Source organism: Peromyscus leucopus, chromosome 22 (genome assembly GCF_004664715.2).
Source record: "Peromyscus leucopus breed LL Stock chromosome 22, UCI_PerLeu_2.1, whole genome shotgun sequence".
Lineage (NCBI taxonomy): Eukaryota > Metazoa > Chordata > Mammalia > Rodentia > Cricetidae > Peromyscus > Peromyscus leucopus.
The window spans coordinates 22,012,242-22,035,275 of NC_051081.1; the positions used below are offsets into that span (position 1 = coordinate 22,012,242).

The 23,034-nt window shown below is 45.5% G+C and overlaps 1 long non-coding RNA gene across 1 annotated transcript; it reads left to right on the top strand.

Moving 5' to 3' along the window:
• The first annotated feature begins 14,827 nt into the window (after nt 1-14,827).
• On the top strand, nt 14,828-18,534 carry LOC119086498. Its single transcript, XR_005089796.1, has 3 exons — nt 14,828-15,315; nt 16,279-16,441; nt 18,331-18,534. It is a non-coding gene; the product is annotated as an uncharacterized LOC119086498 (long non-coding RNA).
• The last annotated feature ends 4,500 nt before the right edge of the window (nt 18,535-23,034 follow it).

Consider the following 23,034-nt stretch of genomic DNA (forward strand, 5'->3'; position numbering starts at 1 on the left):
TAAAATGGGGCCAGCAAGGTGGCTCTGTGTACAGGCCCTTACCTCGCAAGCCTGACAAGGTGAGTTCCATCTCCAGAACCCACATACCAGTTCCACTAAGTTGTCCTCTGACCTCACATGCACACGTGGCATGCATGCCTCACAACACACACACACACACACACACACACACACACACACACACACACACACTTACAATGTTTAAAATGGTACATTTGTGTTACATAGACTTTCCCACAGTAGTAAAAGCAGACTGGGTCTGTAATGTTCTGTTTCACATGATCACTTAGAAATGGTAACTAACGGGCTGGGGGGGGGGCAGAGCACTCATTTAAGCACGTGTGAGGCCCCGCGTTTGATCACCAGCATCACGAAGAGAGAAGAGGAGTGGGGGAGGAAATAGCAGGAGATTGATAGATGCATATGATACAAAATATTTTTAAATGTAGTTCCATCTGACAGCTTGAAGTGTGCATTAGTCACTTCGGGCTAAGTTAAATAGCATAACCAGCGTTCTCCAGCTCCCCGAGCATCAGAGCCGTGAAGATCTATTTTTTTACTGACACTGCCTGTGTTTCACGGGCTGGCGGTGACTGCCACATTGGGGATGCGGGATGCGGGATGAAGGCACCACCCTTCCCTGGAAAGTTGCCATGTTTGTGTTGGAAGAAGCTGAAAAGGCACGGCAACATGAGCTTAAAACTTCTGCCTGGAAGCGTCGAACATTTTTTTTTTTTTAAAATTTAAAAAGTGAATGATCTAGCCTGAAAACAATTGGGGTGAGGAAATATATTCTTTCAGCAGACAAGAGTGATGGCTACTGAGGGGCAGTAGTACGATTGCTATGGTGCTGTAACCAGAAACACGACACCTGTCTGTGGTCATGGAGGAGGAAGAGAAGTATCTGCATGTCAGACCTCACTGTGAAGCCTGTGCAGGATCTGGGTGGGACAAGAGTCCCGAGCCCTGATGTGAGGCTAGATGTCAGGACCAGAGAAAGGTACTTCAATGGAAGGGCACAGGATGAAACTACAGTACGTGAATTACAAAGCACTTTAGGGGTGAAGCATCTAGCACCATTAACAAGATCTGACAAATAGCTTTATTTATTTATTTAGAGGCAGGGTCTCTTGTAGCCCAGGCTGGTCTTAAACTTGCTTTTTCAGCTAGGCTGTTCTTGAACTCCTGAGCTTCCAGCCTTAACTTCCCAAGTGCTGAGATTAATGATACGCAGCACCATACCTAGCTACAAGTAGAGAGTTTATATTAAAAATGAAACTATCGGGTTAATGCAAAAGATCTCAAGTGTATAAATGTTTAAAATGTATAAAGATAGAACAGAAGGGCTGGTACCTGTGAAATCAGATCAGGAGGCAATGGAATAAGAGCAGGTGAATGTGGAAAGGATCAGAACTTAAATTGAAAACCACTAGTTTGGATACAAGTGAAGAGAGAATTAGTGAATAGGAAGGTAAAGCTGAGGGAAGTCAGTTGGTGACCCGACTTACCGTGACACTTGAGAAGTGTTACCAGAAAGAAGGAATAAAAGGTCAATAACTGAAGATAAAAGAGTTAAGAGTGTCTCAAGAAGGATACCAACATAATCATCAGGTTAAAAATACTGAATGTCAGGTAGATTATCACAAGAAACAGAAAAGAAAACTCTGTTTAGGACAGTGAGATGACAAAATATTAGGGATAGAGGGGACTGTGGTGGTATTGTGTTCCCCAAAATATTGTGCATGATAATTAACTTATCTGGGGTCAGAGAGCAGAACTGCCACAATATTAAACAGAGGATAGGCAGTGGTAGCACACACCATTAATCCTAGCATTCCAGAGGCAGAAATCCATCTGTTCAAGGATACAGCCAAGCACAGGTGACTCACGCCTTTAATCCCAGAAAGCCAGCCTTTAATCCCAGGGAGTGATGGCAGAAAGCAGAAAGGTATATAAGGCATGAAGACCAGAAACTAGAAGCTTTTAGCTGGTTAAGCATTCAGGCTTTTGAGAAGCCATTTAGCTGAGATTCATTTGGATAAGAACTCAGAGTCTGAGGAAACAGAATCAGCTGAGGAACTGGCAAGGTAAGGTGGCTGTGGCTTGTTCTGGTTCTCTTGATCTTCCAGCATTCACCCCAATAACTGACCTGTGGTTTGATTTTATTAATAAGACCATTTAAGATTCCTGCTACAGGGGACTGTCTAAAAGGCTTTGTAAAACAGCGCTATACTGCGAATTGAGCCTGAAAATGATCCAGATTCAGAGTGCAGTTTCTGCTGAACTCCGAGTCCTTAGACACTGGTAAAGCCGGGAAATTCCAAGCTGAGCCACCGTATAGTGAGGATGGTTTATACAAGAGAGGAGAACTTGAAACCCGCTTTTGTATGGCTGACCTACCAAGACAGTGTGCAAGTCAGTCGTGACAGCGCCTCGATCCCAGCACTTGGGAGGCTGAGGCAGGAGGATTGCTGTGGTTTTTGGGCCAGCCTGAGTTGCATACTGACTATCAAGCTGGCCAGACCCTGTCACAAATCCCCTGCTATCCCACAAAAAAGAAATGTGTGTACAGTAAAAACATTTTCAGATGTTTGAAAACTAAGTAGTGGCTGAGCAACACACCTTTACTGCAAGAACTTCTGAAAACCGTGTCGAGGGGAGGGGAGGGGGGAGGGAGAGAAGGGGGGGAGAGGAGAATGGAGAAAAGACAGTGGTAAACAGGTTTGACATCTTCGAATGCAATCAGTACAGCAACAGTGCATGTGTTTAAAGGCGACTTGACCGTTACAGTCTAGGCCACAAAAGGATGTGAGGGCAAGAAGGAGGCTACAATACTTTCTGGCTTTAGACTTTGCTAACGGAACGTAAGAGTAAATGGTTTAAATTAAGTACTATCAATAACTCCTAACTAGAAGAAAAACAGAATAAAAGCCTGCCTGCCACTAGGGACCCTGGAGCCACCGTGGTAAGGACCCTTGTAGAGCAAAGAAAAGACAACATGGCTTAGTTAGGGACATTATGTGTGCATTGCCTTCTCTCATTTCGGTGACTTCCATGTCATGGCAAACTTATCACATCCCTGTGCTAGTGCCTCGGTGACCCTGTCTCATCCTAGTGGCCTTGGTGTCGTGGCCTTATAGCCATAAAATGTATGTTGCCAATTCAGGCGGACAGAGCCTAGAACTATATGTAAGGCCAGGCCCTCTGAGTGCACAGCTAGATCTTTAGGTATCGATCCAGTGAACCTCTGTCAGTACACTTAAAGCTACTTCCTGCCTGCCAAAGCCCTCTGGGGTCCTGTGTCCCTGTCTGGGGAGCCCGCTACCCCACCACATGGGGCACAGACCCAGATAAGTGTACCTCTCGCCCTTCATCCTTCAAGAAGCTTCTCCCCGACACAGAGACCATTATCAAAAGCCATGACTGGTCAAAATACAGAACAATTGGCTGTGGGTGCCAACCCCAGTGATTACATCTAAAACATAACCCCTACCTCTAAGGCTCGAGGAAGGTCCTGGAGAAGGAGGTGGAAGGATCCTAAGAGCCAGAGGACCGGTGTGTCTGTTTTGAGAGTGTGTTTTGAAAAGGAGGCGGCACTCATGGCATCTCAACAATAGGGTCACCTAACAGGTTTAAACAATGATTCCACCTGTTGACATGCCAGCAGGCCTGGGGGACTCCCACAGGGCCCCTCCCCTAGATGAAGAGCTGCAGGCAATTCCTGACTGCTGAGTAGGGAGAACCCGTCTTCCCCAGGGATGAACTGTCTAACAGTGACCCATCATGCCAAGAGGCGCCCCCCCCCAACACGTACTCGTAGGAGCGAAAAAAATGGACCCAGCCAGTTGTATTTATGCACTTACAAATATGTATACGTGTGGTATTGTGGTCCCCCAAATATTGTGCATGCTAATAAACTTATCTGGGGTCAGAGACAGAGCAGCCACAACATTAAACACAGAGGATAGGCGCCTTTAATCCTAGCATTCCAGAGGCAGAAATCCATGTGTTCAAGGATACAGCCAGGCATGGTGACTCATCACGCCTTTAATCCCAGAAAGCGAGCCTTTAATCCCAGGGAGTGATGGTAGAAAGCAGAAAGGTATATAAAGCGTGAAGACCAGAAGCTAGAAGCATTTGCCTGGTTAAGCATTTGGCTGGTTAAGCTTTCAGGCTTCTAGCAGCAGTTCAGCTGAGAGCCATTTGGATGAGGACTCAGAGGCCTTCAGTCTGAGGAAACAAGACCAGCTGAGGATCCGGTGAGGTGAGGAAGCTGTGGCTTGTTCTGCATATGATCTTCCAGCATTTCACCCCAATACTTGGCTCCAGGTTTGATTTTATTAATAAGACTCTCTAAGATTCCTGCTACATACACGTTTTGTGCTGGCTAGTCGTTCATCAACTTGACACGGGCTGGAGTTTTCTGCAAGGAGGGAACCTCCATTGCGAGAATGCCTCCGTAAGATCTGACTGTAGGACATTTTCTCAAGTGATGATTGATGGGGGAGGGCCCCTGGGCTGGTGGTCCTGGGTTCTATAAGAAAGCAGGCTGAGCAAACCATGTGGAGCAAGCCAGTAAGCAGCACTCCTCCGTGGCCTCTGCATCAGCTCCTGCCTCCAGGTTCCTGCCCTGTGTGAGTTCCTGTCCTGACTTCCTTTGATGGTGAACTGTGATGTGGATGTGTAAGCCAAGGAAACCCTTTCCTCCCCAAGTTATTTTGGCCATGGTGTTCCATGGCAGCCATAGTCACCCTAACTAAGACACTGTAACAATAATAAAAAACGAGGTGAAGGTAGATCTGGGAAGAGTGGGTAGGAGCGAATATGATCAAAACACATGGTATGAAACTCTTCAGTTACTGGAAGTATTACATTAAAAATAGAGTAAGGGGAATTTTATCAGGCTTCCAGAAGAAGGCGAGAGTGAGGTGGGGTTGGACCTGCCTTTCCCTTGTCCTTCCCAACCGCCTTTCTTCCTGGTGCTGGGCCGTGTGTGGATTTTCTGGTACCCGGGGCGTCGTCCTTCCTCTCCTTCTGAATCCCCCACCCCCACCCCTACCGACATCCTTGCCGTGTGGCAGCTGGTCGGCTGCCTAGCTGACCTCCACGCCCAATTCCGTGGCATGGTTTTTTTTCTCTCTTCCTCTTGATCCTCCTCCTCTGGGCAGGTGCCAAGATTTACAGCTTGCCTGCTTTCTCTTTTAAACTCTGATAAAAATCGTCCTGGAGGGGAGGAAAGGAAAAAATAAAAGCAAGAGAGGCGAGAAGAAAAAGATGAAGTTCTGTCTGTAAATAGAAGGGTAGCAACAGCCGCTGAGCCTGCCTGAGTTCAAACCCAGAACCCATGCGAAGCAAACCTGGCTGACTGTGGTGCTGTAGACATTTGTAAGCCCAGCACTGGAAAGGTGCGGGGAGACAGGTACCCGCTGGGGCTCACTAGCCAGTCATACTACGTGGGGAGCTCTGGTGGAGCCCTGAGAGACCCTGTGCCCCAAAACAAGGTTGATGTCTCAGGGAATGACTCCGGCGGAGGGTGATCTCTTTCATTTATTTATTTAGTTAGTTATTTGTCTGTCTGTCTGTCTGTATCTATCTACCTACCTACCTGCCTATCTCTGTCTGTCTGTCTATCTGTCTATCTATCTATCTATCTATTTTTGAGACAGGGTCTTGCTATGTAGATCAGGCTGGCCTTAAACTTACAAGTCTTCTGCCTCCCAGGTGCTGGGATTAATTAAAGATGTGGGCTGCCATGCCCTGCTTCAGTTTTTTTTTTTTAGATTTCCCTTAGGTCCTGTGTACGTTCTGCCTGCTTGCCTGCATGTGTGGGCACTGTATGTATGCCTGCTATCCTCCGAGGTCAGAAGAAGGCTTTGGCTCCCCTGGAACTGGAGTTAGGAATAGTCATGAGCCACCACGTCGGTGCTGGGAATTGAACCTGGGTCCTCTGCAAGAGCAGGAGTGCTCGCAACTGCTGAGCCAACTCTCCAGCAGCCTGAGGTTGATCTCCTGCCACCACACGCAGCTGCATGTATGTATACACATGCATGCATATATGTATACACACACATGTATGCATATGTGTATACACATCCATGCACCCACACGAACGCACACACACACACACACACACACCTATAAACATAAACAACAAGGTGGGTCTGGTGAGGTGGCCCAGCAGGTAGAAGTGGTTGCTGCCTTGGAACAAACAGTGGAAGGAGAGAACTGGACTGCAGAACATTGTCCTATCGTGTCCACATGCACACCGTGACGCACACATGTGTACAGTCACACATATACCATATAAAAACACATACACAATAGTAACTAAAGATTTGTTAACAAAACAAAACACCACAAGATAGCAATTTATGGCTCTGACTATATCGGTGATCAGTTAGTCCGTGGAGATTAGATCTCTTTATTAGAAGTGAGACTCTGGGAATAGGGTCCAGCAGGACTGTAGGTTCTGCTGGGTGACTAGGTTCACAAACCTGCTGCCTTGGTTTTTCTGTATTTTAAAAGATATTAGGGAACAGTTATTGGTGAAAGAAAACGCACTGATTTAGCTCTCCAGCCCATAGAGAAAGGCTCCTACTTCCTTTCTGACTCTCCTGCAGCATTGTGAAGGTTTTACAAAAAAGCGCCAGAACCCAGGGGGTGAGCGTGTTACTGCAACAGACAAGCCGTCAGGGCTCACATCTTCTTGTGTGAAGCACATCCTTCTCTGGCCGGCCTCTGGAACCAGGCTGCTTATTCTCTTCCCCCAGCACAGGATTCCTGGAGAAGCATTGATTCTTTGGGATCCATTGTGTCTGTCACAGTCTCTCTCTTAATATTCTAACTGCGAAAGGGAGAGACACAGTGTGTCTCCTTAGAAGGTCTGGTCAGGGCTTCCGCAGAGGATCATGGTTATGATGGAATGCTTGCCCAGCAGAGGGGAGGCCCTGGGTTTGGTTCCCAGCACTGAAAAATAGTTGTTGTTGTTGTTGTTTTTTAAATCCAGCTAGTTACTTTTTGTAAGAAACATCCTGGGGGCTGGATAAATGGCTCAGTGGTTAAGAGCTCTGGTTGTTCTTCCAGAGGTCCTGAGTTCAATTCCCAGCAACCTCATGGGGGCTCACAACCACCTGTAATGAGATCTGGTGCCCTCTTCTGGCCTGCAAGCATGCACGCAGGCAGAACACTGCATACATAATAAATAAATCTAGGAAGGAAGGAAGGAAGGAAGGAAGGAAGGAAAGAAAAAAAAAAAAAAAGAAAAAGAGAAGAAGAGAAGAGAAAGAAAAGAAAGAAAGAAAGAAAGAAAGAAAGAAAGAAAGAAAGAAAGAAAGAAAGAAAGAAAGAAAGAAAGAAAAGAAACATCTGGGGAAAACTCCAGATAATACCAGCAAAGAGAATTATGGAACTGGAGTCAGATACGGGTGCAGTTCACTGACCGCGTAGACTCTGAACCCTGTGGATGCGTCCTTTTCACAAAAGCCACACATACGCGGAGGAACCAAGTCTGGTGCTGGATGACACCTCAGGGTGAACAGCCACACCACACATAAGCCACACTCTAAAAACTTGTCCTTTCTGAGTCTCCACAGCCTCAAGACCGCCTTGAAGAGAAGGTCATTTACACCTGCACCTTAAAAGTCTCGTCAGAAAAGAAAAAAGGGATGCCTTAACACAGAGTTAAGTCCTGTCGTCTGCAAACCCTGTCTGCAAACCCGTGGGTCGTCGTAACCCTGCTGTGTGTCTTTTTTTCCCTTTGGCACAGGTGCTTTAACATGTACTCCGTGATTACAACCTCACACTGTTTTTCCTTTTAATCTCTTCCACCTCTGGTGCCCTGGGGGTTGTCTTTGCCACGTTCTTAGCATGTAATCATCGGAGTGTTTGTTTTCCAGCCTCTGAACTCTACGGATAAAATAGTGAGGTCGGCTGTGTACAGCAGGACTCATGGCCCAAGCGGGAACCTTCCTAATGACTGTCTTTGTGTCTTCTAGGATGGAGCACATCAGACCAAACTCCTTTGTGAGGAGAGATTCCAGCCTGTTCCTACACGGGAATCCAGCTCCTCCCCTCTGGCTAACGGGTACAATTGCCAAGTCCATGTCCCCCATCAACAGGAAGTAGTTACAAGATAATAGAACAACATTCTTCAGCTCCCCCTGCCCCCACTTTAAAAAAAAAAAAAAGGTTTCTGGGACTAGAGATGTGTGGGGATTGAGGCAGGAAAGTATGGTAGAAATTGAGGTCTGAAATGCCGTGCTCAAAGGCTGCCATGAGAAAATTAGCATGTGAGAAAAACTTGGCAAAGAGAAAGGCTGGAACTACCCTCTCCTGCAGCTGGCTGGAGCCCCTGGCACAGCCACAGCCTGCCAGTGACCTGCAGCTCTGGAAACTAGATGGAGCAGCCTGAAGGAGAAAGGCCAAGGTAGGCACATGACCTAAGAGGCTTCCCTCATGTGACATAAATGCCCCTGTCCTTTGCAGAGCGCTGATGGCAAGCTTCTGAACAATGGACTTCCCTTAGAGCTATATTCTTTCTTAATATATTCTCCGACTTTTTGCTCCTGGCCACATGTCCAACTCCTTGTTCCAGATACAAGAACCCAGACACCACAGTGGATCCCCACAGAAACCCAGCATCCACAGTATCAGCACCACTCACAACAGCTAAGGTATAGAATCAGCCTCGGTGCTCATCAACAGAACAGTACAGACAATGTGTATAGACAGTGGAGTTTTACTTAGCAGTAAAGGATGAAATTATGAGCCAGGTGTGGTGGTGCATGACTTTAATCCCAGCACTCAGGAGACAGAGGCAGGTGGATCTCTGAGACCAGCCTGGTCTACAAAGTGAGTTCTAGGACAGTCAGAGCTACCTAGTGAGACCCTGTCTCCAAACAAACAAACAAATTATGTCTTGTGCAGGGAAACGAGTGGAACTAGGTAGGTATCATGTTAACCAAAATAAGCTAAACTCTGGGAGACAGATCTGTTTTCTCTCATATGCAGTATCAGGGACAGGGCTGAATGTAGGAAGGATAATAATGTGTTGTGTTTTACATTCAGTAAGAGAATATTACGACATATAAAGCAAACCTATTGGAATCTGACAAATATATAATCATGGGAGGTTTTTGACATCCTCTGAAGAACTGCTAGATTTTTGTTTTTACAAAACAACAGAAGATCTAACAGAAGTCAGCCTTCTGGACAACACTCACACAGAAGAGCTTTGAGCCAATCAGGGATCAGTGTAGAAAACAAAAGCCACGCCAATCGAGTTCCTTCATCAGCAGAAGACGGGCTGCTTTCAGAATCGTTGTCAGGCCAGGAAACACTGAGAGTCACAGACATAATTTTTAAGAAATTGCATCCAACAGCCTCTGGCAGATGATATGTATTGTAGGAGCCTCTATTAGATTAAAAACTTGAAAGCGCTAAGTTGAAAGTATTAGGAGATTGAATGCTTCAATCAGATCCTCGAGGCTGTAATTCAGGTGCCAGGAAGCTGTCGCTGCTGGCTCTCGAACAATTTCCCGGTGTTCACAGAGAGGGCAATGGACACACTAAGCAGGCCAGTCAGCCCAGCTCTGCTTGCTGGGTTGGACGACGGCAGCAGGATGATGGTCTCTGGCTCACTTCCGTCTTCCCGCTCCTGTTTATAAGACTGCTTAGTCCTAGATGAGTCAGGTAGAATACTAGCTGTCACACGTGCCGGGAGATGTTAGGGCTTGCTTTCCAACCCTTGGGATTCAAAGAGGAGCCGTGGAGCACGTGAGAATGGATGAATGTCAGACACCAATGAATGGGTTTGGGTAAAGATTGCTAAGAATCAGCCCGTGGTGGTTTGAATGAGAACAGGCCCTGTAGGTTCACATATTGGAATGATTAGAAAGATTAGGAGGTGTGGCCTTGTTGGAGGAGGTGTGTCAGTGAGGTAGCTTTGAGGTTTAAAAGCCCATGCCAGGCCTGGGCTCGCTCTCTCTCTCTCTCTTCTCTCTCTCTCTTCTCTCTCTCTCTCTCTCTGCCTATGGATCAGGATGTGGCTCTCAGCTACCGTTCCAGCACCAGCCTGCATGCCGCCGTGATGATAATGGACGGAATCTCTGAAACTGTAAGCCAGCCCCCAGTTAAGTGCATTCTTTTACAAGAGCTGCCTTGGTCTTGGGGTCTCTTCACAGCAGTAGAATAGTGACTGAGAGATTGCCTAATGTGGAATGTAGAACACTTTTATGAAGAAAACTTTAAAATACTGTCAAAGGATATCACAGGAGACCTGAGCAAATGGGGAAGCATTCCATATTCTTGGGTCATCTTGAGGAGAGCAATTACCTAAGCTAACTGCCCCGTCTCCGAGAGTTTTCTCTGTGTCACAGTCCTGGCTGTCCTGGAACTCACTTTGTAGACCAAGTTGTCCTTGAACTCTCAGAGATTGGCCTGCCTCTGCCTCCTGAGCGTTGGGATTAAAGGTGTGTGGCCATCACCACCCAGCTAATTCTTCATAGAGTGTCACATCTGTAGCCAAGGCTGGCCTTGAACTCACATATATAGCCCAATCTCTTTTCCTCACACTTCTGAGTCCTGGTATTTCGAGCATGAACTAGCATGTTGGCCTCTAAGCTAATTTATGAACAAAACACATAAGCAATAAAAATATCAGCTCATGGCACGCAAGATGGCCCAACAGGTCATGTCATCACCATGCAACCCTGAAGACCTGAATTCAATCCCTGAAACCCATGGTGAAAGGAGAGAACTCATTCCAAAAAGTTGTCCCCTGACTTTCACATGTACACGGTTGCTGTGGGATGCTCTGTATGTCCTGTGGGAGCCCGATCTCAGGTTCCTCGTGGCTTTACCCTGCAGGTCCGCATAGAGGATGATTAGGACCACAGCAGGAAATCTCTAGCTACACACGGTGGTGTGTGCACACCTCTACTCTCACACACCTATGTCATGTGCACACACACAATATAAGTTTTTAAAAGATCAGTTCTTGGTTAGAGCGAGCGCTACTGATTCTCGTATATGTATGGGAAAACAAATAATGGTTAGCAAAAAAAAAAAAATTGTAGATCAACTAGTGGGAACCAGCCATACCAACCCTTAACCACACAAACTCTCAGAAATGAAAACAGTGAGTGTGGAAAATGTAGAGACACAAATTGACAAAGATTAACACCATAAGAAATACACATACTCACTTTTTTTCCTAGTAGTGTGGGAGTCAAACCCAGGCTCCCACATGTGCCCTCTACTAGTGAGCTACACCTACACATACACACACACACACACACACACACACACACACACACACTACTAACAGGACTGAACTCCATGGGGAAAAGACTATTCGGTGAGTTGTATTGAGACATCAGAACTCCGTCTGGGAGGAAAAACGGCTCTACCACAAAGCACAAGAAAAACTCCAAATGGTTAAAGGTTGCAGATAAGGGTAAAACAAGAGCATAAACGTCCTGAAAGGAAACACAGGGGAGTTTCTTCCTAGCTGGAGTAAGGAGGCCCTTGCAACTCTACTACAAAGTTCCACTTAACAAAAGGAAAAAAGCCCGCACAGTTCTTAAGCAAAGTCAAAAGGAAAGTGAAAGCCAGGTGGTGGCGGCACACACCTTTAATCCCAGCACAAGGGAGGCAGAGGCAGGAGGATCTCTGTGAGTTTGAGGCCTACTTGGTATACAGAGCAAGTTCCAGGACAATTAGGGCTACACAAAGAAACCCTGTCTTGAAGAAAGAAAGGAAGGAAGAAAGGAAAAGAAAGAAAGAAAGGAAGGAAGGAAGAGAAAGAAAGAAAGGAAAAGAAAGAAAAAGGGAAAGAAAATGTGATTAATATCATGAGTGTAAGTAATGAATATCATGAGTGTAATTTAAAAAATAAATAAAAAAAGAAAGGAAAAGGAAAAGAAAGAAAAAGGAGAGAGAAAGAGGAAGGAAGGAAGGAAGGAAGGAAGGAAGGAAGGAAGGAAGGAAGGAAGAAAGAAAGAAAGAAAGAAAGAAAGAAAGAAAGAAAGAAAGAAAGAAAGAAAGAAAGGCAAGTGAAATGTCATAGGGAAATATCTATGGGCTGAGAATGTAGCTCAGTTGGTAGAGAGTGCTTGTCCACCATGACTAAACTTAAGTCAAGTCCCCAGCACTTTGCAGACTGGGCATGGTGCTGTACCATGTGACCCCAAGTGAGGTGGAATCAGGAGGATCAGAAATACAAGGTCATACTCAGGTGCATCGCCAGTTTGAGATGAGCTTGGGCTTCATGAGACACTTACCTCAAAAAAATGTTATAGGGGTGCAGCCATGGCTCCGTGGCTCGTGTTAGCTGCACAGGCGTGAGGACCTGAGTTTGTACTGCAGGAGCAGGCCACACCAAATGTGGAGGTATGCATCTGTGGAGGCAGAGACAGGCAGACTCTGGGGCCTTGCTGGCCAGCTACTCTAGCAAAACAGTGGGATCTAGGTTCACTGAGAGACCCAGTCACAAAAGAGAAGGTGGAGAGAGAAGAGGACACCCAGTGTCAACCTTTGACCCGCACAAGAGCAAGGAAACGTGGTGATATTGTGTTCCCCAAAATATTGTGCACCCTAATAAGCTTATCTGGGGTCAGAGAACAGAACAGCCACTAGATATAGAGGCCAGAAAATGGTGGAACACACGCCTTTAATCCTACATTCCAAAGGCAGAGAGCCATCCAGATCTCTGTGAGTTCAAAGCCACACTGGAAACAGCCAGGGATGGTGACCCATGCTTTAATCCCAGGAAGTGATGGCAGAAAGCAGAAAGGTATATAAGGCGTGAAAACCAGGAACTAGAGCTGGTTAAGCTTTTAGGCTTTTGAGCAGCAGTTCAGCTCATTTGGATGAGGACTCAGGGGCTTCCAGTCTGAGGAAACGAGATCAGCTGAGGAATTGGCAAGGTGAGGTTAGCTGTGGCTGGTTCTGTTTCTCTGATCTTTCAGCGTTCACCCCAATACCTGGCTCCAGGTTTGTTTTTATTAGTAAGACCTTTTAAGATTTGTGCTACAGAAACACCTGTGTATACACAATACACTAAGATGTTCTGGATCATCCTCAACTATATAGTTAGTTTGAGGCCAGTTTAGGCTACACAAGACCCTGTCTCCAAAAAAAAGAGTCCCTCTCATATATTTAAGAATTCATAATCAATAGAAAATAATTAACAAAATATTTTTAAAAATGAGAAAAATGAACAAACAATTCACATAAAAATATGAATTCACTTAAATGCATGAAAATATACTCAATATCATTCAGAATAAAAGAAATGTAAATTTAATGTAGGCAGATACTATTTTTCACCTATCAAATTGTCAAAATTTATGAAGTTTAATAATATACTCTGCAGGTAAAGCTCAGGGGGATCAGTGGGTGCAAGCATAAATTGGTTGAATGTCTCTCAAATCCAGTTTGACAATTTTTGACAAAATTACTAATGTGTGTAACCTTTGACCAAGTGGTATCACTTCTGAGAATTTACTCTACCCACATATGTGAACTGATGTGTGCTAAGGTTATCTTTTGTGACCGTGAACAATCCAATTGCCATCAAAATACAATCAGATAAGTTATTTGTGATACAACCAGCAATGAAATACCATTTCAATAAAAAAAGAATTGGAAAGTTCTCCTCCAAGTAGAGCAAGATGAAGAAGCACTCATTTAAAAAAGGTGGGTACATGGGGCTGGAGAGATGGCTCAGATGTTAAGAGCACTGCTTGTTCTTCCAAAGGTCCTGAGTTCAATTCCCAGCAACCACATGGTGACTCACAACCATCTGTAATGAGATCTGCTGCCCTCTTCTGGCCTGCAGGGATATGTGCAGGCAGAACACTGTATACATAATAAATATATAAATCTTTAAAAAAAAAAAAAAAAAAGGTGGGTACACATCAGTATATATGGAATGTCACCTTTGGTATGGTAAGCTGGTCACAGATAAAGTGTAGTTTCATATACAATTATATGATAAAGTCTACCAAAAGTTATGTGATATTGTGTGATTTTTCCTGTGGAGACATGAACAAATACCTATTCACCCCAGATTAGGGCATTTACAACAGACCAAAGAAATGATTCCTCTCAGTTTTCACTTGGTGAACCAACTACCAATTGCTATGTTTGTATAACTTGGTGAATCTTGTTAAGTTTCAGGAGCTTCCTTAGACTTGTGAGTTTTGTTTACTTCCAGAGCCTGGTAAATTGTGTTTGCTTCCTGAGTCTTGAGGAGCCTGCCTGCCGGAGGCCATCTTTCATTCAGAGAAAATAGCTACAAAACAAATGAAGTCCAAATATTTAAAGATATAAATTATTGCAATAATAATTGTATTGCTCCAAGTTTAATGAGATCGTTGCAGTGAGTGCATGCAATAGACATGCAGTAGACCTGGAGGTCCAGAAGCCAACTGCCAATCATTTGAGCTGTGGATGGTCAGATGGTTTTATAGTTCCCATCTCTTGCTCTCCAGCCCCAGCCAGTGTGGAATTGATGCTCATGATAGCTGCAGCAAGTGAGGAGAAAGACAGGGAAGGAGTGGGAACTGCTGTCCTGTGTGGTGGCATATGGCTCAGGACAAACTAAATTCAGGTTAAGTTGGAAATACATAACCACAGTTTTATCATCCCATCCTGTACTTAAGAATTTAGCAAAAACAGGTAGTTGTGATGGTTAGTGTCTTTTTTTATATTTACTTATTTACTTTTATGTTGTGTGTATGCACACACACACATGTCACAGCACATAGGTAGAGGCCAGAGGACAACTTGTGGGAGTTGGTTCTCTCTAGTCATAATTCAGGATTCTGGAGATCAAATTCAGATCATCCGGCATGGTGGCACTTGCCTTTACCAGCTAAGCCATCTCAACTAGCCAGTGATGGTTAACCTTGACTCTCAACTTGATTGAATCTGAAATCAACTAAGAATTATGGGCAGGTTTGTGAAGCTATTTCCAGGGAAGATTAACCGAGTGGTTAAGACCCAAACCCAGAGTAGGCAGCATCTTCCTGTGGTGACCCAGCTTGAAAAAGATCTAAACAAAGGCAGTGCTCTACGTTTGCCTGTTTTTGCTTCTTGCTAGTGAGTGCATCTATTCTGTGGTTGCTGCTGCTTCTCCCATCCTTTGCTACCCTCAGAACCTGACCTTCCTGTGTGTACTGAAGACCAGTGGATCTCCAGGAGCCTTCCGTTGGAACTGCCAAGGCATCCACCTTTGTGTATTGAGCAGCTACAGCATTCTCGGCCTCTGCAGTGTGAGGACAACCATTGTTGGACCACTGGACACATTGCGTAAGCCAGTCTAATCAATTCCCTGATAGAATCGCTATTAGTTCAGTTGATTCTGTTCCTCTAGCAAACCCTAAGGAGTATATGATCCAGCACAACGCGGGTGATAAAAGATACTGATGACCTAAACTTCTTGCTTGATGATGAGACAACAGAAGAACCTCCGTCCATATGTAGCAAGGTAGCCAGTATATAACTGGGGTATAGTTGGAGATTTGTTGAAACAGTTTATGGAAAATAAGACTAGACTAATAGTAGTCAAATGAATCGAACCAGTAGTCAACACTGTCCCCGCCCTCATGTATAGACAACTAGTCTGGGGCTATGTTATGAGCCAGTGGTCCAAGAAAATAACTCTTTCATGATGCAAATTGTTCCAGAGCAAAGGAAAACAGGAAGTTACTGAACTCACTTTGCAAGGATTATATAACCCGCCCCCCCACACACACACACACACACCAAGAATGGGCAAGGAGCAACCAAAGAAAAGCAATGTCCAGTCTTCAGTGCAGAAAAAATGAAAAATTATAATAAATTGTAACATTAGTACATTGAATCAACCATTGTATCAACCATCATGAGCCTGGGGGGCTTATTTTAGCATGACGTTAGAAAACATATTAACTGAATACAGTAACACATTGAAGGAAGAACACGGTATGATTTAAATAGGTCCAAAAAGATGCATTTAGCAAGATTCAGAATGCACTTCTGGTCAGAATTTCTTGGCAAACTAGAACTCGGAGATCTTCATAACGGGATACTCAAGAGCCCTCGGCCAGTATTGTTCTCTTCGGTGAGACTTTGGGGCATCTCCACAGCAGTCAGGAGCCAGAGGCACCTGTGATGGCTGCAGCATGCCTCACTGTGCTGGGGTCATCTCGCTGTGGCGTGGGAGAGTCAACAAGGGCGTTGGCGGGGTGGCTGGAGCAAAGCTAAACATAAAAAAGTGTCGCTTCTTTATAGGAGGACTGACCACTGAGGGTCTAATCAAGGGGAGGAATGGAAACGGACATCGGTGTTAGCAAGGCATGATCCTCACAATCGAGATTCAAGCTCACGTTGAAAAACTACAGAAACAGACTCGGCCGAACATGTGGCACACACCTTTAATCCCAATACTCAGGAGGTGGGGGCATGCAGATCTCTGTGAGCTAGAGGCCAGCCTGGTCTACATTGTGAGTTCTAAGCCAGTCAGGGTTACACAGTAAGATCCTGTCTGGAAAAAAAAAGAAAGACTTAGATCTTGCCTGGCATGCATAAAGCCCCTTTTTCCCCCCATCCCCAGGCAAACAAAATTAAGTATATTTTAAAACAAACACATGTGAAGAACTTAATAAATCATATTAATGAAGGGAAGGCTTAATTATCTCAAAATGGTGGCCTTGCACAAATCGACCTGTAAGTTCAATATAACCTTAACAAAAATTTCCCAACGAACTTTTAGCTGTCCCTGGACAAGTATTTCTTATATTTATGTGGAATATAGTTGTATGTATCTATGATAAGCCGAACCAGCACTGAGAAGGAAGAGTAAGTTTCATAGGCCAAGATATTATAAATCTGAAGTAACTGATATGGTGGACTTTGACACAGCATAGACAAGTGGAATGGAGCAAGGAGCCTAAAAACAGATCGTTCGGGCATTAGGAGAGCTCCATAGATGACATGACATCTCAAATCAGTGGGGAAAGTGCTTGATGAATGGTAACAGGAAAATTATTTTAAAAAAATTTTGGAAAGCCCAAACCCCATACCATGTATGTGGTGGTTTGAAAGAAAATGGCCCCTATAGGTCCATAGGGAGTGGCACTATTAGGAGGTGTGGCCTTGTTGGAGGAAGTATGTCACTAGGGGGTGGGCTTTGAGGTTTCAGATGCTCAAGCCAGGCCCAGTGTCTCTCTCTCTTCCTGCTGCCAGCCAATCCAGATGTAGAACTCTCAACTGCCTCTCCAGCACCATGCCTGCCTGTGTGCCACTGTTCTTTCCTGTTGTGGAATGTTATTTTAACTGGGCAAAGATGTGTTACACTTCTTCATGCTGCAGAATATCATTTTAACTGTGTAAAGGTGTGTTACATTTGTTTATGCTGCATTTGTTTAACGATGTAGGAATGTGTGTTTAATTATGTAAAGCTGTGTTCCGTCTGTTTCACCTTGCCTGCCCAAGGCACCTGATTGGTCTAATAAAGAGCTGAATGGCCAATAGCTAGGCAGAGAGAGGGATGGGCAGGGCTGGCAGTGAGAGAATAAATAGGAGGAGAAACGTAGACTCGAGAGGAGAAAGGAAAAGAAGAAGGAACGAGAGAAGAAGGAAGAGAGCGATGGAGATGCCCAGGGCCAGAAGCCAGGCAGGCGCCAGCAGCCAGCCACAGAGAGGCAGTGAAGTAAGATACAGAAGAAAGAAAGGTAACAAGCCCCGAGGCAAAAGGTAGATAAAGAGAAACAGGTTAATTTAAGTTAAAAGAGCTAGCCAGAAAGGAGCCTAAGCTAGGCCAAGCATTCAAAACTAATAATAAGTCTCTCTGTGTCATGATTTGGGAGCTGGTTGGGTCGCCCAGAAAAAAAAGCCTGGTACACTCTCCACCATGGTGATAATGGACTGAACCTCTGAAGCTGTAAGCCCGCCCCAGCTCCATGTTTTCCTTTATAAGAGTTGCTGTGGTCACGATGTCTCTTCACAACAAATCTGCACGGGGGGCCGGAGAGATGGCTTAGTAGTTAAGAGCACTTGCTGCCCTTGCAGAGGACCCAGGGTTGGCTTTCAGCACCCACAAGGCAACTCATCACTCCAGGGAATCTGACACCACCTTCTGGTCACTGTGGGCACTAGACATGCATGTGGTACACAAACATGCACAAAAGCCTTCACTCATAGATACAAAATAAAGACGAGTAAATCTTTAAAATATAGCCACACGTGAAAAGCAACTTTGAAGTGTTTAAAAGGAATGTCTTTGTAGTAGCACGCTACAGAGAAATAGAAGTGAATGCATTCATGTTTCCTTGTCTATTATAGGAATTGGGTCACGTGATTGTGAAGGCTGAGAAGTTGCAGATCTACCATCCACAGACCGGAGAACCGGGGAACTAAATTTTTTGACTAAGTAAGCCACAATTCCCAAATTGAAACAATATAGTGCATATGTGTGTCTAAGAGCTTCCATCTCTTTCCATGTTGTGGTTTGACTGCAAAAAAAACCATTCCCTATAGACTCCTGTGTTGGAGCACTTGGTCCCCAGGAGGTGGCGCTGTTTTGGAAGGTGGAGGAGACGGACCTTTGCTGGAGGAAGTGGGTCACTGACAATCTCATACTTGTAAACAATGCTGCTTAAGCTCCTCCCATCTAGTCCCCCCTAGAAACTCCCAATTCCTCCGTCCACTTCCCCTAGGCACCCCCAAATATGCCCGGCCCCCTTTATGGTCTCTTTTGATGCTAATAACTCACTGAGTCCAATTCATGCCGCTGTTGGAATGTTGGCTGCTCTCCTTGACTTGGTCTTGTACAAGTCACCATTAGCTACGGTGAATTCATGAGTGTGGTGGCCTTGGCATGACCCAGAGACATCACTTCACGGCTCTCCTCTCCAACCCGCCAGCTTTTACGTTCTTTCTGCTTCTCTTCCATGATGTTCCCTGAGGCTTGTGGGTGGGAGATTGAGAAAGATGTCTCATTTAGGGCTAAGCACTTGATAGACACTCACTTAGCCCTCTGACAGTTTATGAATCTCTGTGGCCACTGTAGAGAAAAGCCTCTCTGGCTGAGGTTGAAGGTAGCACTAAGCTACGGGAATGAGCATAGACATTTAGAAGGCAGTTTGACCACGTGTGTTTTAACAAAGCAACAATAGTGATTTCTCCCGAGGGCTTCCCAACCCATGACCAGGTTTACAGTACCAGGCACAAATTCCTTCCTCTTGAGCCGGCCTCAAATCCGGTCTGAAAACAGTTGGTTGCCCCCTAACTTTCGTGCCACTATGGCACCAGTGGGCACATCTTGCTTGGCAGGTTGGTATTGTAGGTGACCATTGATGGCTTTGGTGATGTTTGGTTTTTGAAACAGGCTTTCTCTCTCTCTAATCTTGTTGTCCTAGAGCTTTCTGTGTAGACCAGGCTGGCCTTAAACTCAGAGATCTCCCTGCCTCTGCCTCCTGAGTGCTGGGAATAAAGACATGTGCCACCACATCTGGCAATGGTTTTTCTCTCCGGGTGACCTACCTAGTACCCGCTGGCGCAGCAGGGAGGGCGTTTTCAGGTCAGTGCCAGCCTGGTTTCTCTATCCTGAAATCAGTGTGTTGTGTCTTCAGTGCCATCTAGTTTTGGTGGGCAACCAAGAGCAATGACAATAATCTGTTGTTTGGGGGGGCGGGGGGAGCCTCTGGGGCTTCTCTGGTCAGTGACTCACAGGGAGACTGTGGGAGCCCGTTTTCGGGTTCCTCGTGGCTTTACCCAGCAGGTCCGAATAGAGGATGATCAGGACCACGGGCCTGAGTGCAGGTGTCTGAGATGGTCTGCACTTGACTGTGCTGGGGGAGGAGGTCTTTTGTTCCACCCCTTGGTGTCTCTATAAAAGCCCTGGGGCAGAGACAGTCAGGGCTTGTTGGAAAAAGTTCCAGGCCCTCTCAAGGCTATCCTTTATTTTCTATCTGTTTATCTCCACAGTCTAAATCCTTCTATCTAATATTTCCTGCTGCTCACACTCAAGAAAACTCTGGGAAACTGCGGGGTTGGTGGGTAAATGCCCCGCAGGAGACATCCCACACCAGCCCTGCTTTCTTGTCTCCTCTCTGGGTTCTTGACTCAAGGCTGTGTGACCAACTGTCTTGAATTCTTGCCACTATGCCTTCCTTGCTGTGAAGGACTGTGTCTCTTCTTAAATAATACCCTCCCAGCCAAATCTTCCCCTGTAAAGTGGTGTTTCTCAGGTAGTCTGTCATAGCGATGAAAAAGTCATGAAGGGCTGGAGAGATGGCTCAGTGGTTAAAAACACTGGATGCTTTTCAAGAGGACCCGTGTTCAGTTCCCAGCACCTAACACTGAGGTTCATGACTGTCTATAACTCCATTTCCAGGGGATCTGGACTGGCTACATTTATGTCAGCTTGACAAGCTAGGCAGTGGTTCTCAATGTGTGGGTCACACCCATTTGGGATCACCTATCAGATATCCTGCATATCAGATGTTTACATTACGATTCGTAACAGTAGCAAAATTTCAGTTATGAAGTAGCAACACAATAATTTTATGATGGGAGGAGGTCACTACAACATGAGGAACTGTATTAAAGGGTCACAACATTAGGAAGGTTGAGAACCACTGCTCTAACTAGACTCCTTAGAGAGGCAGGGAGCCTCAATTAGAAAATGCCTCCATAAGATCTGGCTGTAGGCAAGCCTATATGGCATTTTCTTAATTAGTAATCGATGTAAGGGTCCAGACCATTGTGAGTGGGGCTATTCCTGGGCTGGTGGTCCTGGGTTCTGTAAGAAAGCAGGCTGAGCAAACCAGTAAGCAGCATCCCTCCGTGTCCTCTGCATCAGCTCCTGCCTCCAGGCTCCTGTCCTGACTGCCTTCAGTGATGGACAGTTGATGTGGAAGTGTGAGCCCAATAAATCCTTTCTTTCCCGAGATCCTTTGATCATGGTGTTTCATCCTGACTTAGTAATAGTAACCCTGACTTAGACAGGATCCAATGCTGCCTTCTGCCTCTGAAGCCACTAGACATGTACCTGGTGCAGGTGTACAGCAGGGAAAACACTCATACCCATAAATAAATAAATACATACATAAATATCAAAAGAAGAGTAGTGAATACATACATAAATACATACATAAATATCAAAAGAAGAGTAGTGAATACACTCCTCGTTCTATGTAACTATTTTTATTAGTTTATGATCTATCTCTCTGATGCATGCATATATATGTATATATCATGCATTATATATAATATATATATATATATCAGCATTTTCCCGTGTTTCCTACATAAAAAGTAACAGACTATATCTTGCCTTTTCTTCCCCCAGTAACCAGTAATGGTTAGTTTGACTGTTAACTTGAGAGATGCCTAGAAAATTGGTCAAGTATGTCTTTGTGTGTTCTTGAAAGGGTATTTCCAGAGATGACTAGCCTGTAGATCAGCAAATAGGGATGACCAGCTCTAACTGTGCACGCCCACTGCCTGCTAGGCAGGGTGTGGATGAAGCACAGCATGGACAAAGGGGAACGCTCGCCTTTGTGCAGAAGAACTTGCTGAGTGGGCGTTGCTGGTCCTTTATTTACTTTTACCCTGCTGCCATTGTCCATAGACACCAGACTCCAGCTTCCTCAACCTTTGAGCATAGATCTGCACCAGCAACGCTCCAGGCAGCTCCCGGGCCACGTGGCATTAGTTCAGTCATGTGGCATTAGTCCCTCTTGTTCCGTAGCCGCCAGCTTCTTGGACTGAGCTTAGTGTCCCTGGTGCTTGTGGCTTGCCATTGTGGGACTCTCCAGCCTCTGATCCTATTAGCCAATGAGAAGCCTCGTTGATGTACTATTCTATATTGGCGATTATAGCCCAGTGCTTTTGATGGTCACCTAGTAAAGCATTGTGTGGCTGTATTTTAGTCTATTCAGTTTCCTAAACAATGGGACAAATAGTGCGCCAGTTGAATAGCCCTGTGTAAGCACTCTTTTTGAGTGTGTGTGTGTGTGTGTGTGTGTGTGTGTGTGTGTGTGTGTTTTGATAGGGAGCATTCCAGGCATGCTATTTACCACGAAGGCATACCTCAGCCCTGGGCATTTTTGATCCATGTTCTTTCTATGTAGCTCAGAATGACCTTGAATGCTCTATGTAGCCCAGAGTTGCATCAAATTTCTGGTTGTCCTAAGTTTCTCAAGTGTTGTGATTGAGAACATAATTTTAATTTATTTTAATATTCTGCGCCTTGGTGTTTTGCCTGCATGTATGTCTATGTGAGGGTGTCAGGTCTTGGAGTTACAGACAGTTGTAAGCTGCCATGTGGGTGCTGGGATTTGAACCCAGGTCCTCTGGAAGAGCAGTCAGTGGCCCTAACCACTGAGCCATCTCTCCAGCCCTTTCACAGTTTTATTTTTTGTTTGTTGGTTGGTTGGTTTGGTTTGTTTTTCAGACGGGGTTTCTCTGTGTAGCCATGGCTGTATGGTAACTAGCACTATAGAGCAGGCTGGCCTCGAACTCTGAAATCCGCCTGCCCCTGCCTCCTCAGTGCTGGGATTAAAGGGGTGCGCCACCACCGCCCGGCAAAGTGAGAACATAATCTTTCAACCATTGTAGAATGGGCCTGACCTTGCCCACCGATCAGCTGTATTTTCAAAGAAGAAGTGAACGTTTGTTATAGGCAGGCAGCACAGCAGCCATGAGGCACAGCTGGCTGCCCCGGGCGGATGGACGGACGGACGGACGGACGGACAGACAGATGGACGGAGTGCCCACAAATTTGCCTTTCACATCACAGGAAGGATTTGAATCTTCGGCACACGCCCTCCTTTGTGCATGGCTTACATGCGTGCCTGCTCCCCAGGTGGAATGCCCCTGTGCTGATGCACTGCTGTGATGGCCTAGTGAGGACAGTCATTGGTCAGGTTTACCACCGCCGGGTGATGGCTGGTCTTAGCCGGTTTGCCCACAGCTTTCCATTTTTGTCTGCTGGCTTGGAGGCAGCTGCTGCAGCCAGACTTACAGGCTCCTTGTCTTGTT